The sequence below is a fragment of the Mycteria americana genome, chromosome 2 (genome assembly GCF_035582795.1).
Source record: "Mycteria americana isolate JAX WOST 10 ecotype Jacksonville Zoo and Gardens chromosome 2, USCA_MyAme_1.0, whole genome shotgun sequence".
NCBI classification, from domain to species: domain Eukaryota; kingdom Metazoa; phylum Chordata; class Aves; order Ciconiiformes; family Ciconiidae; genus Mycteria; species Mycteria americana.
The window spans coordinates 94,824,912-94,839,700 of record NC_134366.1 but is presented as its reverse complement, the minus strand read 5'-3'; the positions used below and the strand labels follow the sequence as shown (position 1 = coordinate 94,839,700).

Sequence of the window (14,789 nt, the reverse complement as noted above, 5' to 3'; positions counted from 1 at the left end):
TTGGGTTGGAAGGGACCTTTACAGATCATCTAGTCCAACCCTCCTGCAATAAGCAGGCACATCTTCAACTAGATCAGGTTGCTCAGAGCCCCGTCCAGCCTGACCTTGAATGTTTCCACGGATGGGGCATCTACCACCTCTCTGGGCAACCTGTTCCAGTGTTTCACCACCCTCACTGTAAAAAACTTCTTCCTTATATCTAGTCTGAATGTACCCTCTTTCAGTTTCAAACCATTACCCCTTGTCCTGTTGCAATGGACCCTGCTAAAAGGTTTGTCCTCATCTTTCCTACAAGCCCCCTTTAAGTACTGAAAGGCCGCAGTAAGGTCTCCCCAGAGCCTTCTCTTCTCCAGGCTGAACAACCCCAACTCTCTCAGCCTGTCCTCATAGGAGATGTGTTCCATCCCTCTGATCATTTTTGTGGCCCTCCTCTGGACCCGCTCCAACAGGTCCATGTCTTTCCTGTGATGAGGACTCCAGAGCTGGACGCAGTACTCCAGGTGGGGTCTCACCAGAGCAGAGTAGAGGGGCAGAATCACCTCCCTCGACCTGCTGGCCATGCTTCTTTTGATGCAGCCCAGGATATGGTTGGCTTTCTGGGCTGTGAACGGACATTGCCGGCTAATGTCCAGCTTTTCATCCACCAGTACCTCCAAGTCCTTCTCGGCAGGTCTGCTCTCAATCCCTTCATCCCCTAGCCTGTACTGATACCGGGGGTTGCCCCGACCCATGTGCAGGACCCTGCACTTGGCCTGTTGAACATCATGAGGTTCACGTGGGCCCACTTCTCCAGCTTGTCCAGGTCCCTCTGGATGGCATCCCATCCCTCAGGCATGTCAACTGTACCACTCAGCTTGGTGTCGTTGGCAAACTTGCTGAAGGTGCACTCAATACCACTGTCTATGTCATTGATGAAGATATTAAACAGTCCTAGTCCCAGTATGGACCCCTGAGGGAAACCAATTGTCACCGATCTCCATCTGGACATTGAGCCGTTGACCCCTACCCTCTGGATGCGACCATCCAACCAATTCCTCATCCACCGAACAGTCCACCCATCAAATCCATATCTCTCCAATTTAGAGAGCAGGATGTTGTGGGGGACCGTGTCAAAGGCCTTACAGAATTCCAGATAGATGACATCCATAGATCTTCCCTTGTTCACTGATGGGGTCACTCCATCATAGAAGGCCACTAGGTTGGTCAGGCAGGAGTTGCCCTTGGTGAAGCCATGCTGGCTTTCTCAAATCACTTCCCTGTCCTCCATGTGCCTTAGCATAGCTTCTAGGAGGATCTGTTCCATGATCTTCCCAGGCACAGAGGTGAGGCTGACAGGTCGGTAGTTCCCAGGGTCCTCCTCTCTGGGTGCAATGTTTAAAATGGGTGGAATGTTTCCCTTTTTCCAGTCAGCAGGGACTTCACCTGACTGCCATGACTTTTCAAATATCATGGAGAGTGGTTTGGCAACTACATCAGCCAGTTCCCTCAGGACTCTGGGATACAATCTCATCAGGTCCCGTAGACTTATGTATGTTCAGGTTCCTCAGGTGGTCACAAACCTGACCTTCTCTTACAGTGGGAGGGGCTTTGCCCCCCCAGTCTCCATCTTGTGGTCCATCCACTCAAGAGGTGTGGGAAGAGAGGTTGCCAGTGAAGACTGAGGCAAAGAAGTTGTTGAGTACCTCAGCCTTCTCCTCGTCCGTCGTTACCAGTTTGCCAGTTTTGCTCATTGGAGGGGTACACTTTCTTTGACCTTCCTTTTCTGGCTGACATACCTGTAGAAGCCCTTATTATTCTTTGCATCCCTTGCCAAGTTCAGCTCCAGCTGTGCCTTGGCCTTCCTGACCCAATCCCTACACAACTGGGCAGCATCCCTCTACTCTTCCCAGGATACCTGTCCCTGCTTCCACTGCCTGTGCATTTCCTTCTTGCCCTTTAGTTTAACCAGCAGGTCTCGACTCAGCCAAGCCAGTCTCTTGCCTTCCTTTCCTGATTTCTTACACCTGGGTATCGAGAGCTCTTGCACTCTATGGAAAGCATCCTGAACGATGTGCCAGCTCTGTTCTGCGCCCTTGTCCCTGAGGGCAGTTTCCCAGGGAGTCCTGTTGACTAACTCCTTGAACAGCTGGAAGTTTGCTTTCCTAAAATTCAGGGTCCTGAGTTTACTCTTTACCTGACCCATATCCCTCAGGACTGCGAACTCCACCAATGCATGATCACTGTAGTCCAGGCTGCCTCCAGTCTTGACGTCACCTATTAGCTCACTTGTGTTGGTAACCAACAGGTCCAGTATCGCATCCCCTCTTGTAGGGCTGTCTATTACCTGGCTTAAGAAGTTATCCTCAATGCATTCCAGGAGCCTCCTGGATTGCCTACAGCTCGCTGTGCTATTTTTCCAGCAGGTGTTGGGGTGGGTGAAGTCCCCGAGCAGGATGAGAGCCTGCGAGCATGATGCCTCCTGTAGCTGGAGTAAGAAGGCTTTGTCAACAGGCTCACCTTGATCGGGCGGCCTGTAGGAGACACCAACCGCAAGGTTCCCTTTGTTGCCTCGGTCTCTAATTCTTACCCATAAGCTTTCAACCTGCTCATGGCTATGCTTCAGAGACAGCTCTTCACACTCTATCCGTTTCTTGATGTAGAGGGCAACCCCTCCGCCCCTCCTTCCTTGCCTGTCCCTTCTGAACAGCCTGTAGCCATCAATAGCTGCATGTCAGTCATGGAATTTGTCTCACCAAGTTTCAGTAATGGCAACTAGGTCGTAGCTTTCTAGCAGCACGGTGGCTTCCAACTCCTCCTGTTTGTTGCCCATGCTGCGTGCATTGGTGTAGAGGCACTTCAGCTGGGCTGTCGGCCATGTCACCTTCTTAGAGGAACACCTGTTAATTCCTTTGAGGTATTTCACTCGTGTTTCCCTGCTGACTCCTATTACCTCAGGAGCCCGTGGCTCATCTCTCTAAGACCTCAAGTGTGCTGCAGTGTACCCAGCAAGCCTCAGAGCAAGAGGCTGAGGGCACTCGTTAGCATCGCATACCTCAAACCTTGGCATGTAGTCCCACAGCCTGTCACAGGCAAGCCTGATATCATCTGCTTCCCCCTTCAAGTCTAGTTTAAAGCTTTGTCAATGAGCCCGGCTAGCTTGTAAGCAAAGACCCTCTTCCCCCCTTTGAGAAAGGTGAATCCCACCTGACGCCAGCAAGCCTGGTGCCACGTAGGCCATCCCATTATCGAAAAACCCAAAACTGTGGCAGTGACACCAGCCATGGAGGCATGTATTAATAGACTGGGCCCGTCTGTTTCTTCCAATGTCGTTGCCCGCAACTGCAAGGAGAGAGGGAAAAATAAGCTGTGCTCCAGATTCCCTTACCAACTGTCCCAAGGCCTTGAAGTCTCTTTTGATCACCCTTGGACTACGCATTGCAGCTTCATCGCCACCCACATGGAAGAACAGGAATGGGTAATAGTCGGAGGGCCGTACCAGGCTAGGAAGTTTCCTTGCATTGCCCTTAACCTGGAGGGAGGCAATTAACAGGGAGACAGCAGACTTCCCTAAGAGGAGGGTCTGTCTGGCATGTTGGACCCTCTGTTCCCCTCAGAAGGGAGTCGCCTACAACAATTATAACCCGTCTTTTCTTTCTTGTGGAGGTGGTCATGATACAGGGGGTAGGCCTTTCTGGCCTAGGCAACACCTCTGGTGTAGATGGACTGTCATCCACATCCTCCATTGACTGGCCTTCCACATCCAGAGCCTCATACCTGTTGTACAGAGGCACCTGGGAAGGCGCGGTGGGCAAGGAGGGGGTTTGCCTGCTGCCCCGAGCATGGACTTGCCTCCATTCACTCCCTTCCTTTAAGCTACTGCCTTCAGCCCGGTGGGAGAGGATACAGGATCCCCTTCATCTTGTTTTTTTTTTCTGGTGGCTGTTCCTGTTCCTGTCTCAGGGTGGGCAGAGCATGGCACCACCAGTCTCTCTCTTTCTCAGACCCCCTGATGCTCCTTAACCTTTCTACTTCCCTCTCGTAGCTCTGCCACCAAGCTGAGCAGATCACCCACCTGGTCACCCCTCACACAGCTGTTCTCCCTACTGCCTTCTGTTACCAGTGCTCTGGCACTCTCTGCAGCCTGAGACCTGGGTGGTTGCATGTTTTCGTGGGAGCTCTGTCTGGGTTGCAACATCCATTCTGGCGAGTGCAGAGGACATGGCTTTCTACCAGGTGGATACCATAGCTAAGCTCCTTCTGAGAGGGTGACGACCACCCAGGGAGCTCACCTCTTGAGGTGGCAGGGTGACTACGCCCTTCCTGCGCACCCTTCCGCGCCACGCCCTGGCTGCCAGGCCACGCTACGCTCTGTTTGCCGCTGTTGGCGGCGCTCCTGGTCGCTCGCGCTCCCCAGGCTGCTTTGTACAGGCGTGGGGGTGGTCGCGGTTGCTCTGGCAACGCCCAGGCCTCGACAGCGGCTCCCGCGAGAGCCGCCGGGTGTCTCCGCTGCCCTGGCGTTGCCCTGCCTCAGGAGAGGCCCCTGCGCGCCGAGATCTGCCGCTCCGCTGCGGATCGGGCCAGCTCCAGAGCAGCTCCCCTCGGCGACTGCCGCGTTCTACTATTCATTAGGTTCACGTACGAGTGATTTAGCTTATCAGGTACCCATAGCAAATTCCCCGGTTTTTGCCCTGAGACCATATATCAGACAAGGAAAGGCTCTTCCTACACCGTGCTGTCGCGTGGGTTAGACATGACCTCCCACAACTGCTTTTAACGGTGAACTCATTCTGTCTCCACACACGAAGAGCTACATTAAGGAAAACCCACCTAATCCTTCCCTATGCCTTCACTAGTTTTAGTCTCTTCTAATTTTCAATAAACTAGCTTACTCTTCCATGGTGTCTGGGCCCAGCAAGTGAAATGCAAGAGGAGAGAAAAGAAGAGGGTTATGCCTTGGCCACTGCATGAGTTACAAAGAAGTCTACCTTCAACCCAACAGCTATCATCTATAGCATATTCAGCGGCTCCACAGGGATGATAGGTTCATCTTCTCGTTAGCACTAACAAGCTCCTGAGAGCGTAGAAGGTGACACAAACCTTAAGGCATGTGAAATGATTACGTTGATTTTGCTCCTACAGAACACGTGAAAAGTTCAGTTTTAAAAAGACTCAAAATGGCAAAATTCCAATGAATTTTACCAGAAATAACTCCCAGTACATTCCTGATACAAAGGCCGAATTTTATGACCTTTAAGTCTTTGCTATAAGGATGTACAGCTGCTCCAAAAAGATTTCGACTTCGAAAACATGCAAATAACTCCACCCCCAAATTAACGTGGAGAGTATTTTTTCCCCTAGCCTGTTTCTCAGAAATGGCAGAACCATTATAACTGATATTTTCCAAAATCCAACCTGAACTGCTCATATGATAAACAAATCGTAGTAGGCTATGTAAAGTGGAAGTGTTCACATCTAAGTGTAGACTGGGATTATGACACTATTTTACATATCAACACAATTTATACTGCAAAGTCAATTGCAGTCATCAGAATATTCCAGATATAGGGCAAATTTAGAAAGTAAGTTCTGGTCCTTGTATTTTCCTTACAAGTACAGAAGGAGGCAGGGCTCCATGTATGCTGTGAGGTTAGTAAAAATGTATCAGATGCATAGGAGAGCTGACGTGAATCCTGCCTGGGTGCTTATAAATCCAACATTTGTTTGCTTTCCATTCCCTGACTCTGCAAACAGGGTTTACTAAGCATTTTCCATTTAACCGGTTTTGTTGCAAATTTTGTTCTTTAATGAAAGAAATATTTTCACAGATTTTTTAAAGAGCATAAAGAAAATACAGGCTTAGTTTTAAAATGTATCTGTAGACTTTATTTTAATCTTTTGGATTTTGAATTTTCACTGAGAATTTGCCTGTGATCAAGTGACGTGATTAAGTTCAGAAAATTCACAAAAGCATAACTTTCCCAGGAGGGGCAAAGTTGCAGCAAGAAAGCAATTTTTGTGCATGAAAGTGTTTGTACTCATTCTGAAAGTAATTATGCTGTGACATTTCTAAAGCTTAAATAATGATTAAACTATCACATGCTACGAACTCAATATGTTTAAATTTTCATTGCATCTGGCTTTCAAGTGTTCCTTTCATATTATTATGGGATCTAGATGCTAGAAAGCTCACTAGGGGATTTACATAGCCAGCTAGAATCACATACATGGGTTCCCTGCCCCATTTAGCCTGAACACTTCCATGCACCTTAAGAAATTTATCCAAACCATAGAAAAAAAATTTTAGTAAAAAGTTTGGAGCACATGGTTTTAAGTTCACTAGCTACTGTATAGCAGTTTTTATTTTGTACCTTAACAAGCAGTAATGAACAATTAAAACGTACATACATTTCAATAAAGTAATTACAAATTCATTTGAGAGAAACAGCCAGGTAGATATTTAAATTTTAAATAAGCCCACATTTCTCAAGCAAACATAGAATAGAGTTGCGGCTGCTCACCTGTAAATAACTAAGTCTAAACCAAGCGTAAAAAATACAAGATACATTTGAGATCAATCACCATGATCTTGAAAAAACATAAGTTTCTTTTTCAGGATTTAGGGACTACAAGCAGTCCTGTCTTGTCTGATATGGAAAAGATGGATTGCTTTTCTTGTTAACATTCTTGAGATTTCAATCTGAAGGCAAACCCAAACCTTCTGAAGAGCCCACAGCTCACCCAGAAGAGAAGAAAGCGGTTTGTTTGTGTACTTCTATACACTGATGGCTCTTGACAACAAACTACTGTTTCTTCCTGGCAAAAATTTAAACTCTGTTGTGTTGGTATAATAAAGTGTTCATGCAACTATTTTTCATTTGTTTTCAGAAGAGTTAAGGCAGCTGGAAATTCTCTATTTTCAGTTAGGCACTGGAAATCACTAGTTAACTACTAGAGCAATTCAGTCTTATTTTTTCCCTTAATGCTACATAATTAACTACCAATCTTCAATTTAAAATAAGCTTGAAAACAAACACTTCCAGCTTCATAAGGTTTAGTTTAGCAGATACAGAAGATTTGTACTACTGCTTTCAAAACTCATACTGCATTTTGTTTCTGTTTGAGGGTATGGGGAAGATATAACTAGCTGTTTTCCCCTATGTTTTTTCACCACCGCATAAAACAATCTATTTGCCTTGTGAAAGAATATTAGCGTTGGATTATTCATAGCGGGTAGTACCAAATTTTCACTGATTCAGTCAGTGCCACTTTCCTCCTGTATTAAAATAGTACAGATATGAGTGCCAAGCCAGGCAACTAAGTCAGAGCCATCATACTGCAAGAGACACCACTGTGGACTAACTTCAAAACATGGAGCAGGGTATAGTAGTTAACTCTTTAATTTGCCTCCAGTTTGGTGGACACATACTGCAGACAATACCTTCCTCTTCCTCTTAACCTTGAGCAGAGCAGTGTGCAAGGCTCCCCATCTTCCTCACCTTGGCTGCTGTAACTTGGCTCAGTAAGGAGCTCAAAGGAGAGGGACAGGGTGTGCACCTTGCTTGGAAAACAAAAGTGCACTTAAGCTGGGGAAAGCTGCTGGAGCACAGAGAAGACCAGGCAAGAAGAGAACAGAAGAGGATGGAGGACATGCCTACATCAGGGAGCCAACCCACAATGAAACCTCAGAGGTGATGGAGAGCAGGGGACTTTTCTAGGAATCAGAGAAAGGAAACAGGAATTTCCTTTGCAGTCTGGAGACGCAGGTGCTGGCAAGCACGGCAGAGTTAGAGGAACAGAGTCACCCATTCAGACAGTGAGGGGAGGGGGCAGGCTTCTTGTGGAGCCCTTTTAATTAGTTTGTATTACTCACCCTCTTACTGGCAGTTATGTTGGCTATTATATGGCTATTATTTTTCTCTTTCAAAAACCTAATAGTTTAAGAGATTTGGAGCACCTGAGAGTGCCTGGCACACTTACTTCAAGCAACACATGGAAGAGGAGCAGATGCAGTGCAGGACTCAGCCCTACCCTGAGTCCTATCACTAAAGAGAGCAGCACTGAAGCCCACGCTTGCTACCTTCCTGCCATATTGCATTCAAGAAAATAAGCATAGCCTGGCATTACACTGAACAGGCTGATTCATGTTTAGTATGTTGCATATGGCCATAAATGTAAACTGGTGAGTTATAGACTCCATCACAAGCCATAGCAGAAGGAGAGCTTCCACAGCATCTACCTGCTTTTGCCAAGGGGGGAGTCAGGGAAGCGGGAGGCAAAGGTTGCAGAATGGGCCCCACCACGCGCAGCTGGGGCTATTCCTATGCCCCTCACCTGTGAGGGATAGGGTATTGCACTGGCAGTATTTCTTCATGGGGCACTGTTTTTCTTTCTGAATAACAATACAATGTGTAATGCTGCAATAAGGTGCAGTGTAGCTATTTAAAAACCAAACCAAGCAAGTGAGTGGTCTTAAACAATGAGATTATTGTTAATTCAAGGACCTCACAGTGTCCTGGTTTCAGCTGGATAGGGTTAATTTTCTTCCTAGTAGCTGGTGTAGTGCTGTGTTTTGGATTTAGTATGAGAATAAGGTTGATAACACACTGATGTTTTAGTTGTTGCTAAGTAATGCTTATATTAAGTCAAGGACTTAGGGCGAGGCACACAAGAAGCTGGGAGGGGGCACAGTCAAGAGAGTTGATCCAAACTGGCCCAAGGGCTATTCCATACCATATGGCGTCATGCTCAGTATATAAACTGTGGGGAGTTGGCCGGGGAGGAGGGATCGCTGCTTGGGGACTAGCTGGGTATCAGTCGGTGGGCAGTGAGCAATTGCATTGTGCATCACTTGTTTTGTACATTCTTTTATCGTTATTATTATTTTCTTTCCCTCTGCTGTCCTATTAAACTGTCTTTATCTCAACCCATGGGTTTTACCTCTCCCCCCCCCCCCGCCAATTCTCTCTCCCATTGCACGGGGCAGGGGGAGGGTGAGTGAGCAGCTGTGTGGTGCTTAGTTGCTGACTGGGGTTAAACCAAGACACACAGTAACAGTTGATTACGGGAAAACAAAGTGACACAAAGAATCCAGGTTACTATTATCATCCATGGCTGGGACAAAAATGGGGAAAAAACTGAAATTATGAAAACATTTGTTCTTTTATTTTCAAGAGACATATTTTCTTTGGAAAGAAAATCTTTTGCCTGTTGTTTCTGCTCTCTTCAGACCACCTCCTCATCCTTCTTCCATCATTCATAGTAAAAAAAAACCACAAACCCAAACCAACCAAGCAAAAAAAAAAAAAGATCACAACCTAAAATTTTCATTTTGGCTATTTTTAAAAATAAACTATTGTTGAACAGCAAGTGTTTGCATGCAGAAATACTTTATATGGCTGTTTCAGAACAGCAGAATACTGGGATACTTCTCAGTACCTGCATGTACTGTTCTAGCTCTACCAGGGCTTGGTTAGGCAACAAAAAATTAGTTACAAGTATAGAACAAACTTCTCATTATTCTACTTCTTATGCAAGAAGTGACAAGATATTACAGATCAGTAAGTAAAAAAACAACAACAACAACAAAAAAGAATGGTAACACAACAATGAAATTCCACCAGTATAATTATTTTACAATATTTCTGTATTTAGGTCAACCCTTAGATTTCTGATCTAGATCCTGTTCCTCAGCATAAAACAGATCTAGATCCTGTTCCTCAGCATAAAAAAATATATTCACTTGTCCAACTGACTTTATACCTACATTTCATCAGAACAATCCAGCTTATACATTGAAGAAAGGTCCAAAATGTCCATTTTTGTATGCTCAGAAACTGCCAAGGGCTAAGACTATTATATTCAAATCCATTGGAATATGCTTGCCGATTTCAGTAGTCAAATAAGTTTTTAAGATATTCTAACTGTATTGAAGTGGTGCGTGCTAACAGAGAAAATGTACCAACTGAACGTACAGTATAAAATAAATTTTTAACAAATACAATGCTGGTAAAAGAGTAGCTGTATTATTAGAAATGTTTAGCAGACCAACTACGTCAGCACCACTGCTCCCAAGTGTAAAAGCCTGTTTCTTTCTGCTAGTCCTCCTGCGACAAGAGGGGATTCAACGCTCCCTGGCATTGCTAAACTCCAAGAGTACAGCACCTAGCTTTCCTTTCCTCACTCACTTGGAAGCAAACCCCAAGAGAAGCTGGGTGCTTAGCTGTCCACCGCAATCCACAGCCTCGAACAGCATGATGCCCAAATTAAGCAGAGAAAGAATTACATTAAAAAAAAAAAGAAAAAAGGAAGAAACAAAGACCAAAGTGCATCAGCACAGTACTGAATTTTGATTAAACTAATAGGCATTAATGCCAACTGGAGCTTCAGTGAGAGATTGCAAAAAACAGGCATCAGCACTGACAGTAGTTGAAAAGCCAGGGAACTTGGTTGGGAATCAGAGCTGGCGAGTCATGACATGTTTTCTTCCCTTCCCCCGGAGGGTAGGGCCTTGTCTGGTGACCACGCAAGTAGCAGAGCTCACCTGAATTCTATCCCATAGTGGTCATAAGCAGAGGAGTATCTCTCCTAAGAAACCCAGTAGGAACCTGGGCCCTAAGGAGCTTACCAGTGTCAGAAGTTAAGCAGCTTTCTAAGTGCTGAGAGACTGGTCCAGTACCCTTACACTGATTAGAGATGGGCAAAGAAGCACATCCTATTCAATTTTGTTATTTGTAATATTACTAGATCATGAGTGAGGATTTAAAAACAAACAGATGAAGCAAAGTCTGATAAGATTTAAGTACAATCAGTATTTGTGATACATATTTTTACCTACAGGACAGCAAGTTAAGGTAATAGGAATTTGTGGATTAACTCCATTACAAACTCAGATAACTTTATATTTTTTTCTATCTTATACTGTAGTACCATTGCTGGGTCACAAAGCTAAATAGCCAGATGAATGTGGGATTCTTGTAAAGAAGGAACTCACAAAAAGAAACCAAAGAAATTGTTCCCTGTGGGGATATCAATGACAGCCTATCCCTAGTGTCCGCCAAACATCTGAAAAGTTACTCCCGTTTCCTAATCCTTAGACTGCAGTATCTCACGGAATACTTCACAAATTGTAGCTTCACCCTATCTAACAATTCAAGGTGATACTATAGCAATAGCATGGTCAATCTTCAAAACAAAAAAGAGGACTGAATTATGAAACAGGACTAATATATTACATTACAGAGCAGAATTTATCATGGAACAAGTATTCAATAATACATAGTCTGCTAGTTGTTCAATTATAAAACAATTACCATATAATGACAAGTTACATACAGTACTATATTATTACAAGATAAGGGTATGATTAATTCAGTATTCTAAATCTATGCAACAATTACTTCTAAATTGGCTAAAAATAATTACACTACAAACTACAGAAACATATACCTAGTTAGCCCCCATGAGATAATTGCATGCTTGTTACTTAGTTTTTCATGTGAAGTTCCCAACAAAAACGTCATGCAAGTGAAAGGAGAAGGATTTTTTTCTCTCCTTAAGATTTAAAGTGTTACGGGGGCACGTTTCCTTCTCCAAGTAAGCAGTAAAGTGGAGCACTACTACTGTGTTATACATTTCCATTTGGTCAGTCATCTATTGAGATGCCAGTTCTAATTGACAAAGGAAATAGACCAAAACATGCTCGAACGAACATTTAATTAGCTCCCATACCAATTATAAACAACACTTCACTCACCTTCGATCAACTGACAGAAGTAGTAATGATAAATTATAGAGTAAGTGTAAATAAAGTGTTTTTAATTAGTGTAATTAATCACTTCACACATTCTTCAACCCACTTTGCTCATTTGGGTAGCAGTTGAAAGAAAGCACTAGCAAAACTCCTTTAATGTCCTTTAAACATTCATTTACAGAGTTAATAGGTTGAGGTGCCTCACATCCCAGTGAGAGGAACCATCTCCTAACTGTTAGTATATACCTAATTAAGGATTTCAAATACCAAAAAGCCATCACTTACTGTTTCTTCTGCCTCTCAGGAAATTTAGTTTGAGCATGAAATATTGATTCCTACCCTACAACCTACTTTTTTTGTTAGTTCATTTAAGTATGTGTACTCATGGTAAGTAGTTGCTAACCACTCCTAAAGCTGGGTTCTACTTGTTGCCCAGTTTTGCAAAGGAATGGCTGATCAAAAAATATGTAATAAAATAAAAGATCAGGTCAGGTATCTGTAAAGTGGTCACTCAATTTCTGAGTGTTCAGCTGTATTTGGGAAGCTGGGGGAATCCTGGAACTAGACTGGAAGAACAATAAAACCAGGGATAGCTCTTGATGGTAACCTGCCAGTGTCCTTCCACAGTATTTGACAGTAAAGAAGAGGGGATGATAGTTAAAGACAAGGTGGATGGACCTGTTCCTAGTGATACTAAACTCTTTGACATCTCACTGGTATATCCTGTTTTCCAAGTCCTGCTCCCAAATTAATTCTGGGAACAGGAGTAAACTTTCCCTCCAAATCAGAATGGTAAGGAACATTTGTTTGTCTGTTTGTTTTAAACCCCTCCATTGCAATATGGCTTATTTTTGAGGTCACCTGAAACATTCTTTGAAGAAATTCTCTCTTGCTGAGATAATTTAGGATGGTTTTGGAAAGCGGAGGAATTGAGTGAGGGGAAGGGAAGCCCTGCAAGTGCCTCAGGGGGTGGCAAGGAGCAGCCACCTTGCCACTTCAGTACAGACATCTCTCCCCTCTTCCCCATTTTCTAGTCTCGGGGGAACTTGCAAGAAGTGCAGGTGGAAGCAGCAGAAGCAGGGGGCAATTGTGGGGGAAAACCCTGGGAACTAGATGAAAGACCTTTGAGGCTATCATAAAAAGACAACATTTTCTTAATTACAGGCAGAAAAAGGAGAGATTAAACCAAGGCAAAACTTAAGATCTGAAGATGAAAACAAATCCTGTCAGCTACAACTGGTCAAACAGATTCTGTAGGAAAAGAAGGACCTTCAAGCCAACTGCTAGTCAGATCTCAAACAGAAGATAACAACTAGCTATAATATAACAATAGTAATAAGCATTTCCCCTATCCTCCCTCCAAATCCAGGATTAGTACTAGAATAGTACTAGGAAAATATTTCAAGATCTACCTTCTAGGAGATATTAAATATTAAAGATATCAGTACCTTTATATGACAAGAAAAAATGCCAAGGCTGCAATATACAAAGGTATTCCATACCCTAGTAATGAAGAAAGTTGGGAAAAAAGGGGGCAGAGAAAATGCATACTTAAAATGAAGAAACAGATGATAATACTTTATGTGCTAAAATCACAAACAGCTCCCTTGTTCCGAAACAAACACATCTCTTTAGATGAGAGGCAGGAATTCTTAAATGAGTACACTGAAAACAAACTTGTTTTACAAAAAAGGAAAGTAATTTATATGCAATACCATGCTCTACCAGCATCAAGAGGGCTATGTTCTACCTACAAATACAGAAAAGGGCTTTAGTGTTGCTACAGAACCTATTCTTAGGTACTAGAAAATAGGATATGGTGGAATGCATTCAGAAATGTAGAATAAGTTCATTTTCATCCAAGAATTCTATAAATTATATATATCTGGAGAAATGATGCAAAAACTGTGCTGATACTATTATGTAAGGGAACAATACAAGGATATCCCTTCTAACTCCCCTTCTGACCTAATTACTATTGGAATGAAAGATGAAGAACATTTTATTTCAAGAGTAATGAACTGGGAATAGAAAATAGTTTCATTAGATGTTGATTATCTTATGGTTTTTACACAAGATAAAAATTCTGCTATTATTGTAAGAGGAAAACAGAGGTGTTGGCTAGGATTTGAAATAATAAATCACTACTCCAAGGGATAGCAAAGCACCAAAAATGTCCCCAAGAAGTAGTAGAAAAACGTAAGACCTGAAGTGCATAGAAAAAAATAAGGCCTCCATCCCACCCCGAGAGTAAATGGTTCTTTTTTGATTCCTGAAAGATTTTTTTTTTTTTTAACGGTCATATTGAAATCCCAGAGTCAGGGCAGGGGGATAGCACTGATGTCTAATTCAGAGAGGATGCCTGACACTACCAGGTTTCCAACTACTGCATAACGCTAATGAAGTGCCTCCAAATAAGAGGAATCCTCTGCTATTAAACTAGGACTACGGAGTGGCAAATGGGATCTCCTCTTAGTGTTTGGTAGAATCATGTTTCAAAACTTTGGCACCCGCAAAATATTGCCCGGTGGTTAAAATTCGCTAACTGTGCACCTGTGAGGGACAGGAAGAAAACCAGAGAGAAATAAGTAGTTCTTCAACAGGTGAGCTTAGTAAGGAAGTATTTAACGGGGAAGAATTTCTTTAGCAATAGATAACTTTTATGGCAAAAATTGGAAGGCGATATATTATAAAGACAATGGAATTTCCAGTGAGTTTACATAAAAGTCTTCTGGAAGTTAGGAAACATGTTGCAAATACGAAATACTAGCAGACTCATGGAACAAGGTAACATAGCAAAGCCCAAGCAATCCTGACACAATAGGGTAACTTAAGTGTTATTTACTCAGTGTATGTTTTGCTTTCTATATCGTATCACACACAGCATTACTCAAGATGTTTGTATGAGATGTAATACAGCCAGATCTTCTTTCATAAGCAATATTTGGTAATGTTTGATAGTAGGAAAAAATCTGGAGTTCCATTACTAGTGAGAGAAATTACTGAAGATGATAGAGAAAAAGACCTAAAGACATGCACTGAGCAAGAATAGGTTTATAGA

At 43.2% G+C, this 14,789-nt stretch overlaps 1 protein-coding gene across 1 annotated transcript in view; it reads right to left on the bottom strand.

Annotated features, from left to right (window-relative positions):
- The window catches only part of CTNND2 (catenin delta 2), a 566,347-nt gene that overhangs the window by 305,351 nt on the left and 246,207 nt on the right, over positions 1-14,789 (bottom strand). The gene's annotated exons all lie outside the window — the stretch shown is intronic.